Here is a 22187-nt window from a genome sequence, read left to right as displayed (position 1 = left end):
AGAGAGAGAGAGAGAGAGAGAGAGAGAGAGAGAGAGAGAGAGAGAGAGAGAGAGAGAGAGAAAGTATCTCAGGAATTAGTGTGTATCTGGTTAGAACTGCCAGACGACAGAGAAGTACCTCTGTTTCATAACCTTGTCCACAATGACTACTGAAACTTACACTTAAAATACCTCTACAAGGATATATGTCCACCATCTATTAACCCTTGGAATGATTCCACAGGACCAATACAAAGCCATGGACTTCCATTTCAAAACCATTTATTTAATATTCCACATTGTTGTCCTAATAACAACAAAATTTAAAGCTATATATATATATATATATATATATATATATGTATATATATATATTTCCATTGCTATGTTTATTCTTGTTTAAATCATTTGCTGCTTAGAGAATCATTGTTTTCTAGTCAACTTACATAGTATTATCTCTTTATATCAACAGGCACAGAAAGGGAATTATTATCGTATGTCAGGTGGTACAACACCCTGTGTTCCTATCCGGAGTCCACTAGTACATTCAGACATTTAAGGTAATAATGCCTGTTGGAGTAGAGTCCTTACCCTATCACTTATAAGCCCTTTCAGTAACTTTCCTTATATTTGTACATTTGTGATGAAATTAAGTGTGTTATTCATATAGTATTTATATATGTAGCATGTGATAATATTTTGTGGACTAAAAAGAAATTTTCAAGATTATATTGCTCAGACAGAAAAATTTTTTTTTGTTTTGATACAATGTTTTGATCAGGTTATATAATTGTTAAAAATTATTTGATCTAGGCAGGTAGCTTCAAAAATGAAATTGCAACTTTATGGGATTTATTAGTATTTTAAAACAGTTACAAAATTAGCATTAGAGTGGTTAGTGGCTTAGTGTTTAAGAGTATTGGTTGCTCTTGCAGAGGACCCAGGTTCACTACCCAGCACCCACATAGTAGGTAGAACCATCTCCAGTTTCAGGGGACTTGTTGCCCTTTTCTGCCATCTGTTGGCACTATGTATACTTGTGGTTCACATACATACATGTAGGCAAAACATGCATAGACATAAAGTAAATAATTTATCTTAAAAATGAGAATATAATTAGAAAATAATTACTTCAATTTAAATTGAAACTTTTTACCTCTGATTAAAGATTACACTAGTCATCAATGAAGACCCTTGATATTTTCCATATTTTTATATCATCTACAGAGGGGTCAAAATTAGATAACATTTATGTCACCGTAATTAGATACATTTATATCAATATTTCATTTTGATATACTCATGGGAACTATAGCTGTGTATGTTCTCTACATGGAAGTTTTTAGAGCTGCAAATAGGCATTGGAACCCAGTAACTATTACTGTTATTTGAAGTTTACAATGTAAATTGAAGCTGAGTTTTGAGGTGTTACTCCTTTGACATTCAGATTATGATGTTTTACATATTTCAAATTCCCCCAGCATCCAACTAGAATTTATGACAACTCATAGTAGAATAACATTCTTATGATCTAGTAAATGCGAAAACATTCAAACAAAGAGATGAGAAACTTGACCAAACATGGTAGCTTTTAAGCTCTGTAGACAAGGAAGGATTCATTCAAGTTTATCACAGAGCCTTGACTAAGGCTCCCATGTTAGTACTTTCTGAATACTTATGAGTAGTTGATCTCTAGCAAGAGCTACCATCCACAATGTAACCCAGCTGCTCTGTAGAGAACTGGGTGCCTAACTAATTTCTGCTTAAATTCAATCATTTGTATATGTGTAGCTACCTATACAGTTATTCAACCTATGCTTTCATAAATGTACAGCTTAGTAGATTTTAGTTGTTGGATCATCACAGTGATCTTTTAGAATATGTCTTTCACTTTGGAAAGAAAACAATACCTATTAGTGGTCGTTCCTGTTCTGCCCTAATCCTGTCCTGAAAAACCTCTAGCTTAGTTTTAGTTTTGTCTTAAGACATGATATAGTTTTGTTATTCAGAATGGCTTGGAATTACAGTCGTTCCTGTTACCCTCTCAAGCACTGGTATTATAGAGATCTGTCGCCATCCTCCTCTGTCACCTTCCTAAGCTTTGGAATTACAGAGTATGTCACCGTGTCACTTAGCCTACTGTTCATCTTCATGATTTGCTTTACCTGAATTGGTCACATAGAAGGAAACCATTTGCTTTTCCCTTTTGTGTAAATTGGTTTTAATAATGTGAATGTATTTAATGAGTCACTCATGGTGTGGCAGACACTTTACTTCCTTGCTCTAATATTTCATAATACAGATATCGTATATTTTGTTAAACTGTTTATTAGTTGATTATCATTGAATTTATTCCACTGCTATGAAGCATTTATGAGCAGTTTTTATATGAAAATATTTTCATTGTGTATGTATGTAGAAGGAGAAATATTTAGTTATGTGCTTAACTTGAATTAGTAAGAGTCCACAGTAACTACACCACTTCATATTTATTTTCATAGAGTATAAGGATTTCATTAGTTTACTTCTTTGTTATCATTTATGAATATATATTTTCTTTATTGTGGTTTGAAGAGGTGCTGTTCTTGAAACTGTGTGTATGTTTTTTAGACCAATATTACTGAGGATATTTTTAGGTGCTTTTGTGCACTGCTTCTGCAGAAATGTCCAGTAAAACAATTTGCTCATGTTTTAATTAGGCTACTTATCTTTTAACTATTTGACTTGTAAGTTTTCTTTAAGCATTCTTATTCTGAGTTGCCTCTCCATTTGTAGTTCAGGGGATTAAACTTTTGGCTTTGTATACATTAGAAATACTCAACTCCAGTCTGTTTTGAGTCATTTATCAGATGCATAATTTGTAAATACCTTTTGCATTATATGAGTTATGCTTTTATTTTCTTCATGGTTTACATTTTATGGTTATTTATTTATTTATTTATTTAAATTTTACTGTTTGTGTGTGTGTGTGTGTTATAAATCTGTGAATGCAGATCCTTTCCTACCATGATGCAAGGATAGAAGTCAAAGGAGAACTTGAGAAGTCAGCTACCTCCTTTCAGGATGAAACTCCAGCTGCCAGCCATGCACAGAGAATGCATTTACCCACACTTATCTCACTGACCCAAATGTTTCTATTTTTAACATAGTGAATTAAAATTTACCTACTTTTTAAAAAATTACATGTGTTCTTGTCATCACATTTAAGAAGCCTAGCTCAAAGGCATAAAGACTTACTTGAATGCCTCCTAAGTTTTCCAGTTTTCCTCCTGTATACTTAATACTTATAATTTAACAAATAATCTTTTTGACTTTTAAATTGATTTTTTCATTTTTATTTTATTTTATTTTATTATTTTTTAATATTTTTATTAGGTATTTTTCTCATTTGCATTTCCAATGCTATTCCAAAATTCCCCCACACCCTCCCCCAAACTCTCCTACCCACCTGCTCCCACTTTTTGGCCCTGGCATTCCCCTGTACTGGGGCATATAAAGTTTGCAAGTCCAATGCAAGCCTCACTTTCCATAAATGTTTACCTTGTAGAGAAATGCATGTCTTTGAAATGCCTTTCATTCTCAGTCATCAAAGTTCATGCATCCTTCACCACTGTTTTGCTTCTTATGAAGGCATTATAACCTTTTAAAAATATGTTAATACAGTTTGAGATGGAGCTTCACATTTATTTGATGTGTTATTATACCATCCTTTCTCTTTCTTTACAATCAGAGATGGTTACTACTAACTGACATAAGACCTGGGTATGGTTGTCTCTGTATGGTTTTCTTTGTCTTATCTCCTCATGCATGTTTACATATGATAAATGCCAGGAGACATTGCCTAAGTGTTTGGTGGTTGCAACAAGCATGCTTCTTGAAGATTATCACATATAACACCACCATGGTATATATTAGAGCACCTTACTACTGTGATACTAGAAATTAGAAAGGTTAGCAAATTAGAACACTCACTAGTTTTTCATGCTTACATTATATTTTTAATATACCATTTCAACCTGCCTTTGCTAATAATTGGTTGTGTGAAAGTGTAAATATTTCAAATGATTTTTGTCTAGTGTTCAAAATGGTCACACTGGATCACTTTTGCATTCTTTCCATAATGTTTTTGTCAGACTCTCTTGGTGATACATTGAGTGGGCATTTGGTACGTGAATTGAAATACAGCCGAGGAAACAGGTATTTTCTTTCTTTATGGTGCTTAGGTGAACCCTGCCTGACCAGTTGTCCTTTCGTATGTCCATTGTTTGCCTATAAAAAATGTAGCAGCTCTTTTTATTACACTGATGACATTACACAAAAAATATACAAATTAGGTAGGAGCCCCTAGCTATCCCCACAGCCTGTTGCATCAAGTATCTGTAGAGTTAGGCACATCCTCTCCCACTGAGGTTAGACAAGTCAGCTCTGTTGGAGAATGGATTCCATAGACCAGAAACAACTTTAAAGAAAGCTCCTTTTCCCTGCTCAGAGGAAAAGAGAAAGGGGGATGAGGGGAGGGACTCTGTGACATGGGGACCAGGGACTGGGAGGGAGTTAGGGCAGCATTTGGGATGTAAGTAACTAAATTAACTAAAAAATATTTCCAGTTACAGTCCCAGCAAATAGCTACCTTCTTCTAAAAAATCATTATATCATATTATTCCATTTTATGTCTGTAGTAACTGGAATTCCTATAAAACAGAACATATTTATATAGATACTTTCACAATAGGGTTAATTTTGCTTGCAAGTTTATTCCTTAATCCAGGTGTCTATAAAATGGCACATTAAGGGTACAAAATATGAAACCAGGTGGATCTTGTTTAAATCATAGGCTATCTCATCCATTACAAGAAATGTTTGTAATCTTGGTTTCTTATGCAGTATGGCTCACATATATGTCTTAGACTTTTTCAGTCTTTTGTTAAGGATGTTTTGAGCAATAGAGATTCAGATGCACTTTCCTACAGTGAACATAATTTAGAATAACAGAAATCCATATCACAGAGCTATGCTTAATAAGCCAGATATTTCTAATATCTGAGCATTCTTAGTCAATATTAAAATGTATAATTTTAGAAATAATTTTTACAAGCCGTCTCATTACTTTCTGCTCTTAAGTCTGGACTCCTCCAATAATAAAGACTTTTTTGGTGAAAGAGAGAAGTAAAGATGCATGCAGTGTCAAATCACAGGATCTTCTTATCACTTCACAAGAACAATTTTTACTTTTTCTTTGTCTAAAGTCAGAAATTTTAAATGAGGTATACCCAACTTGGGAGCTTCATAATTTGCAATGGAAAACAGGATTATCTCCATATATATTTAACCAGGGTGGTTGCAGACATATGAATTTCAGTCTAGAAACTTGCTGTATGATCTGCTATATTTTCCCAGAATGTATAAAAGCATGCCTTTAAAAAATACATGCACACACGATGGTAATTGAATCGTACATAAAACCCGTCAAAGCTCCAATTTCCAATATTCTAATGAATATCAAAAGAGTCCAGTATTTCCGACTTTGACAAATTGCAGATGAGGTTTTACTCATTAAGAGGGGCCGCTAATGTTTATTTAAATGCAATTTACTGTTGCATTATTGATTAGCTACTGCAAAATTATCTTACAAGGAGCACGTGTGTTGAGAAGATTTCGGGTTGAGAGCGGATTTATCTAGGGAAGGCCTGTAGGCTTGATTTAGGCCCCAGGACACGAGAGTTTTAATTTATCTGGAAAGAAAGGCCTGGCGGAAGGTTTGCTTTGTTTGCGTTTAGACAGCAGATGAAAGGCGTTTTGATGTTGAGCTGGGAAAAAAATGGCTGCCACTCTCTTATTCACGCAGAGAATTCAGCAAAGAAAAAAAAAAAAAAACCCTATTACTCAGGCAAGATAAAACAAGCCTTTTCTTACCCTCAAATCATTTTTTGAATCAAATATGTGGTTCTTGTTATCTTCCAAAGGAGAAATAAAAAATTTAAAATGTTTCTTGTTATCGAAAATCTTCAAAAAATTTTCATATTGTATTTTTGCTAACATTTCACTTTATGCTTCCATTCTGTACCTTTTGGTGGGGACATCCTATTTGCCTTAATATGGGAATGTAACTTGACAAAAGGACCAATGAAAGAATTAAACATTTGAGTGAAAGTGAACAAACAAATCTTTCAGATGCTGTGCTTGAAAAGTAACAGAAACAGTATTTAGACAGAAAGTCTTTTAGACACACTACAATGTTGGTTCTGTGGACCAGAAATATTCATCCCAGGGAGAAGGCTCCTTAATGCTGACTTTTTCCAGTCTAGTCATTATGAGCATATTAACAAGTAAGACAATGTCAAAGGCTGCACTAAAAATGACACACTTCCATGTAGAATCATGGAAAGATGGCTACTGGATCAAAAAGGTAATTAAAATAAAGAAAGTGATAAAATTCATGTAATTTGTAGAGGAAAAATACCTCTTATTTATGTATGTAAAAATGTCAGGGATATCTTATAACTGCTTGTGCAGACAGTTATTGGTTTACTTCCTTGATAATATAGGAAAGTCTTATATGTAACATCATCTCAAGGGTAGAGAACAAAATTTTTAATGTAATTTAAGGATATGAGTTGGAAAAATATCTTGTCAAGCAGAAAGGCATGTGACGAAGATGACACTTGAAAAGATAAAGCTCCTATAGGCTGCAGGTAATTATTTAGTATGCCTAAGAATCTTGTAATAATTATTTGATGATATACCAGCCAGCCAAGAGAATTTAGAAAATGTCTCAACTGATCAGTAGAACATCTGAACTGCATTTCAATATGCAATAATAGGAGCTTAAATCCAGACTCTGAAACATTATCATTCAGAAGGCATTGAGGTGGTTTACTATTCTGTGAAAATAAATTTCATAGGCGGCATTCTGCATTGAAAAAGAAGCTGGAAAAAAAACCCCTCATTTTCTCTGTGTGATTTGGGGCCACAAATGAGAAAGACAGCGACAAGAATTTTGTTTTCCTCTGGGGCTTACATCACTGGAGGCATGGTGATGATGACTGAACACTGGTTTGGACAATTTGAAGGTTAATTATATATCCACATTTTGGGTCTGCCAGAATGGGGTACTGCTATACATTTATTTAAACAAATCTGAAGTATATCTGAAGTATTACTTAAAAAATGTCGCTTAGTAATGTATCACTGATTACATAACCCTTTATTTTCCTGTGTAGTCCTTAGTTTTAATTTCTCTTTTAGTTAGTAATCTCATCTACTCATTTTCCCTTTCACTGTTTGAGGGAGGGAAGGAGGGAGGGAAGGAAGGAGGGAGGGAGGGAAGGAGGAAGAGAGAGAGAGAGAGAGAGAGAGAGAGAGAGAGAGAGAGAGAGAGAGAGAGGTAATGAGGGATATACTTCCTCATAGGTGTGCTTGCCTGTGCACACATGGAGGGGAGAGGTCAACGTTAGATGTCTGCTTTTACTCCCTGCTTTATATTTTGAGGATAGGTCTCCCACTGTTCCTGAAACCTCACTGTTTTGGCTAGAAACACTAGCAAGAAGCCTCAAGGATGTATTTTGTTACACCCCAGCGCTCAGGATAGAGGCATGTGTGTCTGTTGGCTTTTCCATGGATGCTGGGGTTCTGCACTCAGGTCATGATGTTTAGCACTTTCCTCACGGAGCTATCTCACAGCCCTCATCTGTTTACCCTTACTAAAGATATTATATTTTTTTCTCTTTACTTTTAAATATTGACAAAGAACATACACTTTAGAGGACAATTCAAATGAACGAAGAGTAATTAAAAAACAAAGCAAGCTAGAGATTATGTGCTCCATGTCCAGATATACTAGTATTTTGCTCTAATAGGGAACGTATATGGACTTGGCATGGAATCGCTAGAAACAAGTGATCAAGCAAGATCATATCAAGCAAGATTATAAAAGGGGAGATTTATTTTAGATACTGTTGAGATATTGTAAATTAATTTGTTTTATTTTTAAAAGACAAGAATTGTGTCTGTGATTATGCCCTCAGAATGGATAGTTCACTTTTTTAAGTTCTCTGCACTTTTAAATGCTGGGGAGCTTTAAATAGAAAATTCGGAATAAGCTCCAAAATGAAGGGAGGGAGAAAATCCTGGTTACTCTGAGAAACATTAGTGAATGTAATCATCGCTTAAAATAAGTAAAAGGATCTTCAATAAAGGCCACAGATGACCCTATTGAATAAGGTATTTGTTCACTCATTCCTCTGTTCAATGATCACCTATTTCATTCATTCGACATTTATTCACCCGTGAACACTTGCACAGTGTCAGGACTCTTCTTCATGACTTCCCTAAAGCCAGATATCTATGCCAGGTAAGGAGACATAACCAGGAAATGGGGAATTGCTGGGCCCAGGATTGTAGATGAATTTTTAAAAATAAAGTACTTATGAAACATTATTTTCCATTTATTTTGACAAAATATACACAGTTGGGGGAAGGTTTCCCATTCTATGTAATCAGATGCTGGGTTACTAGTTTCAGTCTAGACAATGGCGTGCTCACGCATCTCTGCTCTCAATATTTTGTAAAAATTGTTTTCCATCATCTCTCATTGGTTAATATAAAGAACTGATCAGCCAATTAGCTTATCAGAGAGAAGAGGAACTTTGGAACCGAGTCAGGGGTCCCAGAGATAGAGATTAGAGAGAGATAATATTTAAGTGTGAATTCATTTAATCATTCAAGTGTTGCTAGAGACAGGAGAGGAAGGTGTGGAGAGACCTTGAGGAATCACCATGAGCAGACTGCTGAAGGAGTATCTATGAGGACACATATGAACCAGAGCAAGCCAGGGCAAGCTCAGATTGACAAATAACAGGGCATTTGGCTGAGGAAATAGGCATCCTTAGAGGGTTAGAATAGCGCAGAACCTGTCCAGCTTAGGCTTGCAGCATGTTAGTAAAAACAACAGTTCTCTGTGTCTTTTTCTGGAGCAAAGCCAGGCTAGAGTGGATATTGAAATGCCTAGTAGTTATTTGAGAACAAGGGGTACATAGGCTGCCTCTTCCCCAAGAATTACTTTTATACCACAGTATCTTTGCTGTGGTCTTTGTCACCTTAGATTTTGTATCTTCTGGTTTGACCGATAGTTTTATATTCTTTAAAATTAGAGAATCAATATTTGCAGTATGTTTCTACAATATAACTAGCAACACTTGAATGATTAAATAAATTCACACTTAAATATTATCTTATTTTTGCAGGCTTAGTTGCACATACCTTTAATCCCAGTACTTGGGAGGGAGAGGAAGATGGGTCTGTGAGTTTGAGGCCAGTCTGGTGTACATAGTGATGTTTTGGATATCCAGAGCTACATAGTCAGACCCTGTCTCAAAAAATTATAAATATTTTCATAGTCAGGTTTTCTAAAACACAATGATTAAACAAGTTGGAGAGGAGCATGCTAATTTCAGCTTATAGTTCTACATCACAGTCCATTATCAAAGGAACTCAATGCAGGGACATGGATTCAGGAGCTGATGTAGAGACCATGTAGAAATGCTGTTTGGTGGCTTCTTTACACCTCTTTCTTATTTACCCTATGACTGCTTGTCTAAAGGTGGCACCATCCACAATGCGCTGGACTTTTTACATCCATTAATAATTAAGAAAATGTTCCAAGATATGACTCTGTAATCTTACAGAGCCATTTTCTCAACTGAGAGTCCCTCTTCCCAGATCCCTACCTTGTGCCAGTTGACTAAAACTACTCATCACAAATATATATTATTAACCTTTGCACCTTTTACAACAAAAGCTCTTTGGCACAAAATTCTGCACGGAAAAATGTTTTATTGTGTATAAAAGATAGGACACCATTCAATAAAAGTAGCAGTCACCTTTTGTGAGCCATATTGAATTAGAAGTTTTTAATTTGCTCTTTATCAAGTTCTTACATGCATATAATGTATTTTAATCATTTTTACCCCTATTTTTCCCTTATCTCTCTTCTGCTCCCTCTGAGCCTGTTTTTTCTCCAGCAGTCCCCCTCCTACTTTCATGTATTCTTTTTATAACCCATTGATTTGATTAGAGTTTCTAGTAGGGCAATAGTTGAGGCTACACCACTGGTGGACATTATTCTCTCTGCTCCAGCAGCCATTATCTGCCTATAGCTCTTTTGGGAAGGGTGGGGTCTATTATATTGTGACATAAAATTCTGTGGTCTCAGCACCAGGGAAATGGAGTCAGGAGGATTGTGATTTCCAGACCCTCCTGCACTACACTGTGAAATGACTACTTTTAAACCAAGGGCTAGGTCTCTATTTCAGAGATAAAGCTATACCTGTTATTTCTAGTGCCTAGGTTTTATTGCTAGCACTGACTAACAAAAGAAGGTAAAAGCTTAATGGGAATGTTTATATACTGTGAAATGGCTAAGCCAACTTACCTCTCCCAATACTCCAAGCCTTTTAGATTCACTGTGAATGAGACCAAGAGGTTCTTGTCTTTTGGTGTTTAGCTTATTGTTCTTGTGTAATAACCTCCAGGTTCATTCTGGTATTAAAAAGTACAAAGATTTTTTTAAAATTATGACTGAATATTGTTCCACTGAACATACATAATGTGTTTCATTTACGTACTAATTCATTGACTGATGCTGTCTGCCTTTACATTCTTCTGTTGTGGATATTGATGAGTAATGTGGAAGGACAGGTACGCCTCAACATCATTTCCTTGTTGGTTCATGTTCACAAGTGAGATTCTGTCTTTCATTCTTTGAGCTTCTTCTGTGCATCTTTCTGTAATGAAACTGTCTTATGTTTCCTTTTGCTTGTGAATATTTTTATGTTTTATAATGTGTTCATCTAGTCTTTATAAGTATGTACTATTGCTTGAGGTCTAAGTTAATGAGGAAAAGTATATAACACCAAATGAACTGTATCATATGCTGTAAAGACATGTGAAAATAATTTTTATTCACTAAATGTAATTGCCTTGGAATCTTACTGCTGAATAAGCTCACCCTTTCTAGTTCTTTCTGAACTCTGGCTTGCTGGTTCAATTCAAATGTTGTGGCTCAAAATCCTCTCCAAGCTGACTGATTCAATCTGGGTCTTCTTAGCTTCTCACTGAATCGCTCTGCTTAACCTCAAGCTAACTCTGGCAATTTGTCCTAATCTTCTTATTCCTTCATTTTCTCTGGCTTCAACTGCCTCTGCTGAAGTGAACTGAGCTGTAGGAACTAAACTTAACTGAACTCCACTGAATTGCCCAAACTTAGTTGAACTTTGTTCACTCAACTGGCTCCCAACAGACTCACTATCTTTCCCTGCACTACTATGAAATAGCTTCTCTTTCCTGTGCTGTTCTCATGACAATTCGTCATATTCTGTCTCTGATTCATTCTGTCAAATCTATCTCTATTTCATCACTTTGTCTGCTCCTCAATTAGATATCACTTTCAAACATGGCTGCTTCCCTCTACAAACTAATTTTACCTTAAATATATGTACTAAAGCATGTCTGTATTCTAGCCAGGGATTAAATGGCTGTGATGTACCTGCATTCCAGTTGGATCACATAAGTCTAGATCTTTGGATGTAATCCCTTGCCAGAGCAGCCATATTGCTGGATAAAAATTTCTCTGCAGGTGTGTTCTGGCTTTTATATTTGTTTCTTTACATTTTTTCCATTGGCATGTTGAGGCTTGTTGTCTTCTGTTTGTTGTTGTTGTTTTCTATTTTTATTTATTTATTTGTTTTGTCTTTGTTTTGTGTTTTACGCTATCACCTTTATATGCATTTCCTTTGGTAGATCTTAGAATGTGGATATTTGCTAAAGTGAATTTGTCTTCCTATTTCATAAAGGCATTCTTCCAGATTTTCTGATTTTGAAGACTATAGATCCATAAAATGTATAAAATTAATCTGAGAATTATGTGAAATATGAAATAAATTTATATTAAGTTGGGCACTATCTATCACAATTTTTTCAGTAATCTGTTTTTTCTCTTTTATTTTTAAATCTACTTTTTATACTATAATGTGTTGGAGTTTGGGATTGCCTAATTTGTTTTCCTAATCTGTGTATATCAGTGACATTAATGCAGTTGTCTATTATAGTAAGTCATCTTTTACTGTATTTTCTTTTAAATTCAAATAATAGAATAAATAAATTATTTAAATATAAAATCCACTTATTTAATTGCTGAATATTTTTGAGATGTGAGGTCTTGCTACATAAGCCAGACTAACAACAAACTCAACACAACTGTTGTATTATCTATTGGTTAATGTTTGGTGTTCTCAATAGAATGGTTTTTATGTGAATAGAGCACTGACCTCTGTTTCCAGTGTGAATGTATTGCTCTCTTGTCTGTTTTCATTTGTGTGCTTTCTTTGTCATGTACTTCCCTTCAATTCCTTTGTGCTGACACCCTTATTTCCTTTTCATCTATCATTTTTGCCTCTTTGGCACAGTATGTATAGTCATTTTCTTTTTCTTTCCTACTATTTTCTGTTGTTCTTTTTTTTCTGATTAATATGGTTAGAATACTATTTCTGCAACAGATGTCTATTAATTTCTCATGGAAATTGAAACCCTTTTTATGTTTTTTGAAGATACTTCATTATGGAGATATACAATTTAATTACATCTTGTGGAAATAAAATTTTGACCTCATTTTGGGGGCACAGTTTCTTCTTTCAACTCTACTTCTTTGTTGCTAATATAGCCTTACTGGTTTCATTTGAGAAGTACTTGTTTTACCAATGTGTTTTTTATTAATAGCCTAGTGTTTTAAATGTCAAGAATAAATGTATCCAAAATTTCAACCACTTGGCCTTAGTGTCTGTTTCTTTTACCTGAAGTGTTTGGCACACTTCCTTAGGTTATTTTTAGCCTCTTTTATTTCTTTTACATTTATTTCCATTTTAGCATCTGAAATCCTTCCACTGCTCATTTAAGTTATATGATTAAATATATTTTAGAGATTGTTCCTAGAAATTTCTTATGTATTAGTTTTGAAACAAGTTACAAGATTAGTTGTAATTTCTTATTCCTATCATTGATTTGATTTCAGAACTAGCGTCCCATATTTTATCATTATCATTATCATTTTATAATCATTTTGAATATTTTGCACAGTTAATTTCATTTTATATATTTTCACATAATTTTTTTTTATTTCATAGCATGTCCCATCTATTCACATTCTGTAGTTTTCTATTGGTAAAGGTTTGTTCATTGAAAATTGCCTAGTTATGTTTTACTTTTTGTATTTAAAAATGTCTATTTGGTATTTTCCTCATTTTAAACAATAATATGCTCTTTACAGAATTCTAGTTTGTAGTCCTTTTGTTACACTATCCTTTATTTATTTACTTGTTGTCATGTTGGAAATTGCAGAACATAACAGCTTATGAAAACAAACATAAGTGCTTACAGACCTGGAATCTGGTTTGTCATAGTAGGTTCTTTGATCAGGTACGCGAAGGTGCTGACTAGTATGACCATACCCAGATAGAAATCTGAATTTTCCCATTGTTGTTGATAAAATACACTTCTTGAGATTTTATTTGTTTCTTTGTAGGCTGAAGGGAGGATAGTTCTGCTGCTTAGAGGGAGTCATTCCTCACCGTTAAACTAGCTACAAATGGCAACTTTCATGCTTTTAAAATCTCGTTTCCTGTGTCTCTGAGCCTTGAACTCAAATGTTAAGTATGTAATGATTAAGTCTGGCTTACCTGAATACTTTTCATATTTAAGGACAGATTCTTCTGCCTTAATTACTTCTGCAGAAACTCTTTTTAACATAGTGCATAACCTGGGACTAGGGATGCATCTATTAAAAGAGAGGCTTAAAAACAACAACAACAACAACAACAAAAAAAAACAAACAAAAAAACTGTTCCTGCACTTAGGATTATATCCTCCAGATCCATCCATTTGTCCAAGAATCTCATAAATTCATTGTTTTTAATAGCCGTGTAGTACTCCATTGTGTTAATGTACCACATTTTCTGAATCCATTCCTCTGTTGAGGGACATCTGGGTTCTTTCCAGCTTCTGGATGTTATAAATAAGACTGCTATGAACATAGTGGAGCATGTATCCTTATTACATGTTGAAGCATCTTCTGGAAATATGCCCAGGCATGGTAAACTGGGTCCTTAGGTAGTACTATGTCCAATTTTCTGAGGAATGGCCATACTGATTTCCACAGTGGTTGTACCAGCTTGAAATCCCGCCAGCAATGGAGGAGTCCACATCCTTGTCAGCATCTGCTGTCATCTGAGTTTTTGATCTTAGCCATTCTGACTGGTGTGAGTATTGTTTTGATTTGTATTTCTCGAATGACTAAGGATGATGAACATTATTTTAGGTACTTCTCAGCCATTCAGTATTCTTCAGTTGAGAATTCTTTGTTTGGCTATGAACCCCCAATCGCAAAAGCACACACATGATATGCACTCATTGATAAGTGGATATTAACCCAGAAGCTCATAGTACCCAAGATACAATTTGTAAAACACATGAAACTCAAAAAAGAAGGAAGACCAAAGTGTGGACACTTCGATCCGTCTTTGAAGGGGGAGCAAAAGACCCATGGAAGGAGTTACAAAGTTCAGAGCAGAGACTGAAGAAATGTCCACCCAGAGACTGCCCCACCTTGGTATTCATTCCATAAATAATCATCAAAACTAGACACTATTGTGGATGCCAACAAGAACTTGCTGACAGGATCCTGATATTGCTGTCTCCTGAGAGGCTCTGCCAGTGCCTGACAAATAGAGAAGTGGATGCTCACAGCCATCCATTGAACACAGGGTCCCCCAATGAAGGAGCTAGATAAAGGACCCTGAGCTGAGCTGAAGGGGTTAGCAGCCCCATAGGAGGGACAACAATATGAACTAACCAGTAACCACAGAGCTTCCAGGGACTAAACCACCAATCAAAGAAAACACATGGTGGGACATATGGCTCCAGCTGCCAGGGCCAGGGGAATGCCAGGGCCAGGAAGCAGGGGGGGAGGTAGGTTGTGGAGCAGGGGGATGGGGGGAGGGATAGGGGGAAACTAGGAAAGGGGATAACATTTGAAATATAAATAAAGAAAATATCTAATAAAAATAAAAATTAAAAAAAAAACCCAAACTATTCCCACATCATCCGGTAGAAGTCTGAATTTTTTCTTTATTGTGAAGGAGTCAACTTCTGAGAACAATTCTTCCTTTGAAGGTGATTTATGTTTTTCTCTGACTGTTGTAAATTTTTTTTTTGCTTTGACAGTTTCTTTCTTTGCACATGAGTTTCTTTTCATATTGCTATTTAGAGGGTTTGTTGAGCTTCCTGAGTCTAGAGGTCAGATTTTTTCCAGGTTTGACCCTTTGCCATTATCCTGTCAAATAACTCTTCTTTCTCCTTCCTTTACCCATCTCTTTCTAGGTCTTATGGAACATGCATTTGAAACTCTCTGCCCATCTAGGTTCATAACCTCCCTTTATAATCTTTATCTCATCATTTTTCTGGATAAAGTCTATATACAAGTTTCTGTTTTCTAATTTGATCAATAATTTCCTCTATGCCTGTGTTGAATTTGTTATTTATTGACTTTCTTGTTGCAATGTAAGCTTTTCTAACTCTTGTAATTTTAATATCTGATAGGATCAAAATCCCAAGTACATATAATATGTATGTTTCATAATTTCTTTCTGTTATTCTTATCTTTAATAAATCATTTATGAAAATTTATCACTGCAGTTTTTTTTTTAAACTATGCACATATACCTTGAGTCTTGATGAGAATTCCTAGAAATTGATTTAGTTTCCTCAGAGAAAGTTTAATTTTTCTCTTTTGGATATTTGTGGTTGATATCGGTCCAGGTTTACATTTAATTTACTTGGAGACCATTTATGTTAACTTTACACTTGTTGAGAATTAACTAGCTGTGACCATAATTAATTTCTGAGTCCTCCCAGGTCTACCTGTCTAACACTTATCTCCCCATGCCAAAAGAAGAAGAAGAAGAAGAAGAAGAAGAAGAAGAAGAAGAAGAAGAAGAAGAAGAAGAAGAAGAAGAAGAAGAGGAAGAAGAGGAAGAAGAGGAAGAAGAGGAAGAAGAGGAAGAAGAGGAAGAAGAAGAGGAAGAAGAGGAAGAAGAAGGAGGAGGAAGAGGAGGAGGAGCTGCTGCCAGGGGCAGGGGAATGCCAGGGCCAGGAAGCAGGAGGAGGAGGAGGAAACAAAGAACCACAAGTCCAATTTTCATTGCCCACATACTTAGTAAAGGACAGTCAAAATCCCAGTAGACAGCCCCTTAAAGAGAACTGAGTCCTTCACCACTTGCACCTTTGCTAGAAGCCATCAATTGTGGATAAGTACGCTTCAGCACCCTTACCACAATTTTTAAAAAGTTCTCTTTGAAGGCTTTCTGTCTAGAAAATTGGATTTTTTTGTTTGTTTACTAATGCTGCTGCTGGTGATTTGTTTGTTTTGCTTTGTTTTTCATGGCACGGGGTAGGGTGAGATTCTCCTAGACTCCTACGATTCTCTTTCTCAAATGTGAGTCTGCAGACATCCCTGCCCTTTATAGCCAGCAGGAGCATGGGTCATGGACTTCCACAGGTTTTGTGTTAGAGTCTGAGATCATGGGGCAGCTAGAAGCCATGTTGATGCCCATGACCACTGAACTCCATGTGGATGTGAGTGGCAAGTGCCACACTTGGAGCCATGTTCATGTTGGTGGGCTATGCTACCACCAAGGTTCATGTTGGGTTAAATTGTTCTTTTACTCTTCATGGATTGTTATAAGTTTAAAGATATGTGGTTTCCTCATGGGTGAGTATAGAGAATGCATCTAGATGACCTCTATCCTGAAGCTGTGGTAGCTGAGTCCAGATTCATGCAGCAACTCTCAGTGCTTAAGTAAGAGTCTGTTCTTGGATGGATCTTGTTTTTATCTTCTGTCCACGAATATTCTATGAATTCTGAAGGTCATCATTCAAGAATTCTCATATGTTTTGTAAAACTGGTTATGCATCCTGGACATCTGCCTTCACTCTTGATTGTTATTTTTTCTCATAGCCTAATTAGTTCATTTTCTAAAGTTTTAAAATACATTTCAATCAAGAAAAAAATTTTGATTTTGCTTCTAGTGGTTCAATTACTGAAAATATGTGTGTGTGTGTGTGTGTGTGTGTGTGTGTGTGTGTGTGTGTATGTGTGTAGATCAATATACAAATTCAGAAGTCATTAATTGGGAAGGCTATTCACCTTATTTTGAGAAAAGTACTTTCATCAGGCTTGGAGCTTGCTGGCTGACTAGCAAGTGAGCTTCACAGACCCATCTATCCCTTCTCAGAACTTGGATTATAACTGTGCATCACCATGCTTGACTTGTGTTCTGGAGATAAAGTCAGGTTCACATAGTTTCAAAGCAAGAATTTTAGCAACTGAGCCATCTTCCCAGTCCTTGCCCTTATTTTAAAAATTACATTAAAAACCAGTTTATACCAAATTTCAACTTGAGAATATATAAAGAACAATATGTGAATACTTAGAATATGCAAGTATAATTAGATGAAAACACTACAGACAATCAACAAATGGCATAATAACATAAAGTGATGGAATCTCAGGGCTGCACATGTTACAGTGGAGAGTTATTGCACTCTTTACACCTATACCAGAACTTCTTGTCTTCTCTCTCTTGGTTCTTTAGCCACTGACTTATGTAGTATTGGCTGGGTTTCTATTTATACAACAAGTATTTTATAATGCCCCTCTCCTATTCTGACTGAAAATATCCATCATTGGAACTAATCTTAAAATCAATTAACCTCTGGCTCATAAAATTCGCTGTATTTTAACCATGTATTTCATAGTATGTTCAGAGATGAGGACACAAAAGGAAACAAAACACAATCTTTCTAGAAAAATTTCAAAATCCAGTTCTGTAAATAAACAATTAATGTGGGGGGGGGAGTGATGATTGAGATACTTGCAATACCATTGTGTGAGAAGAGGTTTTGAGATGTTCATTGATTTGCTTGCAGGCCTTTCCTTCATCATCAGGATAAAAGAGTCCTCAACTAAAAGTTGATGACATCTTCCAATGTAACTTCTGATATAATGTGACTGTTATAATGTGCTTGTTTACAGTAAATACAACTGTAATTCAGATTAAGTTGCAAGGTAGATTTATATAGAACACAGGTTTATAATCTCTCCTAAAATGTCCATGCAAATGTAAGAATATGTATTCATATGAATAAATGTGGTTCTCAAAGAGTACTAGGATTTATTAGTTCCCAGAAATAAGATAGTAGTTGTATTAGTTTATTTAATACAAACATTTTCAATTTTGATTTATACTAATAGTAATTAATGTTTTACCTCAGCTTAGTAATTTTGTTTCTTTTTTAATTTTTTTATTAGATATTTTCTATTATCTAATTTTGAATTTTAAAAGTGTTTCCAGAAATGCAGAGATAGCTTATTGGAGCAAATACTTAATACTCAAGCATGGGCATTAGAGACCCCTAAGAATTTCATCCTTAGAACTCATATTTATAGAGCCTGAATATGATAGCATGCTTACAATCCCAGTGCTGGAGAGTCAAACAGATTGCGGAGTCTCACTCACCATCCAGCCTCACCTACATAAGGGAGCCCAAGTTAAGAGGAAAACCTAGGCTAATGTCTCAAAAACACAAAATGTTTTTGATATTATTAAAATACAAAATCTCACAACAATCTCCCTGATCTATGACCTTTACAATCTTTCTGTACCCTCTTCTGCAACATTCTCTGAGTTTTTGTGAGGCTAGATGAGTCCTGCCCCACTGAGGCCAGATTAGGCAGCCAGGCTAGTAGAACATATCCATGTACAGGCAACCACTTTTGGAATAGCCCCAGTTCCAGTTGTTCAGGATCCACATGACAGTCAAACTTCATATCTGCTGTATATGAGCTATTTAATGTTTGGAGTATCATTTCTTATAAATTAAAAAACAAGACCAACATTTAAGGTGGCTTGATTCTCTTTTCAAAGAAAAATTTCCACTGTATAATGCTACGAACTGGTGTGTTTTTGACAATACTTTGGTGTCATGTGAAGTCTGGTGTGTATGTGTATACAGTGTGCATTTTTCTGTGAATCGACTCCAGATGATTGATTGATATTGGGTTTCTGTAAAAGTCTGCAAATTTCTGAAGTACATTCCTCACCCTAACAAAAAAAAAAAAAAAAAAAAAATCATGCAACTGTGCTTAACTAGTGTTCCCAGAGTCTTGGTCCATGCCTGATGTTCCTCACCACACAGACCATCCTTAACATAAATAGCATTGGATATAAATTTGAATGGAGTCCACAGAAGGAATTCTGTGTGGAAAAGGCATGCTCACATATTAATTTATGCTTTAAGGAGACCTGAAGATACAGCCTGTAATTTCATTCTTGATATAAAACTAAAATATTGTTCACACTTTAGGGATGGAGGAAACAAGTTTGAAGTATGACAATTTGGAACTTATAGAACAGAAGCTTGCGTTGGCCCTCCATAGTTAAATACTCCTTTCCATGTTAAATTTTGCTAAAACCAATTTCCTACATTGTGTGTAGACCAGAGGAGGACAGGAGGAAATTGGATATCCCATGCCTGATTCAGTTGAGATGGAACTGAATTGCTGATGGTTAGAAAATCTCAACAACCCTGCTGCCTCTGTTCCTCAGCATGGCTGGAGTTGGAGGTGAACACATGATGAACTAACTGTACTTGGCTTTTACATAAGTTCTGGAGATTTGAAACCAGGTCTTATAACCCATTTTGTTCACTGAGAAATAACTTGGCTTTTGAACAACTTAAATACTCATTACTGATAAATCCATCCTTTTTGTATTTCAAGGCATGAATCTGCTTATTGTTGTGATCATATATAAAATTTAAATGAAACCTAAAATTTTCTCTGATGACTCAATCACCCCGATTCCAAAAGTTAGGCACTCAATTTAACTATCTGAATTTTCAGTGTTCTATTTATTTTAAACTGTGAATTGATTATGTAAATGAACACTGAAGTTAACTTAAGTCTTTGAACATTGTAAGTTACTCTGTACTCTCTATACTTTGGTATGAGTTAGGAAGTTTTCTCTTGCCTTATGTTGTGGTTCTTGATATAGATTCCTTCCAGGACTCTGCCTAACCATATACACCACCTGATGCAATCTGCACTTCAGAGCAGAAACCCATAGGCAGGATTTTTATTATGATGAGACTCTCCACTATTGGAATAGAATTTTGCTGTTTTATTTGCAGCTCACCATCTGATAAATGCTAGATTGAGAGTCAAAATAATAAACAAGAGGTGTTGTAGTAGGCCAAAAAGCTTTCCATTGTTTAATGTTACATCTGTCTTTTTAGGCATATTCTCTAGGGACAACAAAATCTGAATGTGTGCCTGTATACTAAAGGTTTCTGGAAATGGTAGCGCCTATCCATTTTCTTTTTAAATAAAGGCTTTCTGTAAACGGCTCACATAACCAGTTATTTGGCTTGAAATGGTCTCCCCATGAAAATGCCTGCTTTAATGTCAAAGCAGGGAATAGTGAAGGTTTGCTGGAGTCCCAGTGTCTAGCAGATATACTATAAATTTAATTTCATGGCAAAATGAAGTCTATTACAGAAAATCAGAAAGAACCACCTTCTCAGCAAGGCCATCTCTCTTTTTTTATCGAGTCCTTTTTGTATAACATTTCTAAGCTTTGTCTGCACCTGCCAATAAAAAGGGGTTCTTTTGTTTGAGGACAATACTGACAAATTAACCAGCAAACATATTTGCAATGGTATTTGGGGTGGAAGTTCAAGGGAGGGTCATAGCTGCTACCAGTAACACAAGAGCTTAGTCTTGGTAGTGATTTGTACTCTGCTAAACATGAAGAATCTTGGTGAGCTCATTTTCTTATTGACAAGTTTTTTTTTTTAATCTCTATCTATGCACTCTCTCTGTAACTGGCTGAATAAGAAAACACCTCCTTAGATATTAAAGCATTGATGACTAGGGATTCAATTTAAATATATGAGTTTTTTGTGAATCAATTCTCCACTGACAGAAAGTGCTGATCGCACTGAAACAATAAATATCATCTCTATATTAAAGAGCCAATGGTACAAAAGCCTATAAATTTACTTTAAAATATTTATTAAATGAATGCTTTGCCTGCATGTATTTATATTTACTGTGTGTGTTGATGTCAATGGGGGCCAGAGTGGGTATTGGGTCCCCTGGAACTGAAGTTACGGATGTTTGTAAGCTACTTTAAAAGTGCTGGTAAACAAACCTGGGGTCTTTGCTGGAGCTACAAGTATACTTACCTGAGCAGCCATGGGTTCTCCAGGCTCATGGATAAACTTTAAAACAGTAGAGTAATGATAATCTCAATTAATATTGCATTTCCAAATGTTTGTCAGATATGGGTATATACCTTACCAAGAATAATCTGGTTTTTACAACAGCTATGCAACATGTCCAAGATGGTGCAATTAGTACCGCTTCCCATATATTTCCATCTCTAATGTCTGTATTTATTACTGTACACACACAAACACACACACACACACACACACACGTCTTACTTATTAGAATGGATCAATGAAATCTTATAATGACTTAAAGGCTAAGGTCCGGAAAATCTAACAATGGTTGGCTATGATGGGAAAATTGAAGAATCCAGAAGTTGCTCCTGAAGTAGACTCTAATGTTAGTGAAGCAATGAAATTGCTAGCAAGGCAAGAGGAAACAAACAAAGAGGAAAAGATTTCCTCTTTCATGTCCTTATGTAGGTTTCCAGCCAAAGGCATAGCCTAGATTAAAGGTGAGGCATCCTCTCTCAAGTCCCAGATTAAAGGGATATATCTTTCTGACTCAAGATCTGGATTAGAAGTGGAGAAAATTGGACATAGTAATACCAGAGGACCAAGATTTACCACTTCTGGGCATATACCCAGAAGATGCTCCAATGTATAATAAGGACACACGCTTCTGTATGTTCATAGCAGCCTTATTTATAATAGCCAGAACCTGAATGAGGAACACAGATGTCCCTCAACAGAGGAATGGATACAGAAATTGCGGTACATTTACACGATGGGATACTACTCAGCTATTAAAAACAATTATCGTCTTCCGGTCTGACCAGCACCGGGATAGCTAGGGCGCAGGGTCGGCTGAC

At 35.7% G+C, this 22187-nt stretch overlaps 1 long non-coding RNA gene across 1 annotated transcript in view; it reads left to right on the top strand.

Moving 5' to 3' along the window:
- The window catches only part of LOC110290674, a 274545-nt gene that overhangs the window by 43026 nt on the left and 209332 nt on the right, over window positions 1-22187 (top strand). The window contains exon 3 of the long non-coding RNA XR_002377489.2: window positions 452-539. This is a non-coding gene — a long non-coding RNA (uncharacterized LOC110290674). The remainder of the gene's footprint in view (window positions 1-451; window positions 540-22187) is intronic.

Source organism: Mus caroli, chromosome 3, assembly GCF_900094665.2.
Source record: "Mus caroli chromosome 3, CAROLI_EIJ_v1.1, whole genome shotgun sequence".
Classification (NCBI taxonomy): Eukaryota; Metazoa; Chordata; class Mammalia; order Rodentia; family Muridae; genus Mus; species Mus caroli.
Note: the sequence above shows the minus strand (reverse complement) of the source record. Positions and strands in the feature narration are given on the sequence as shown.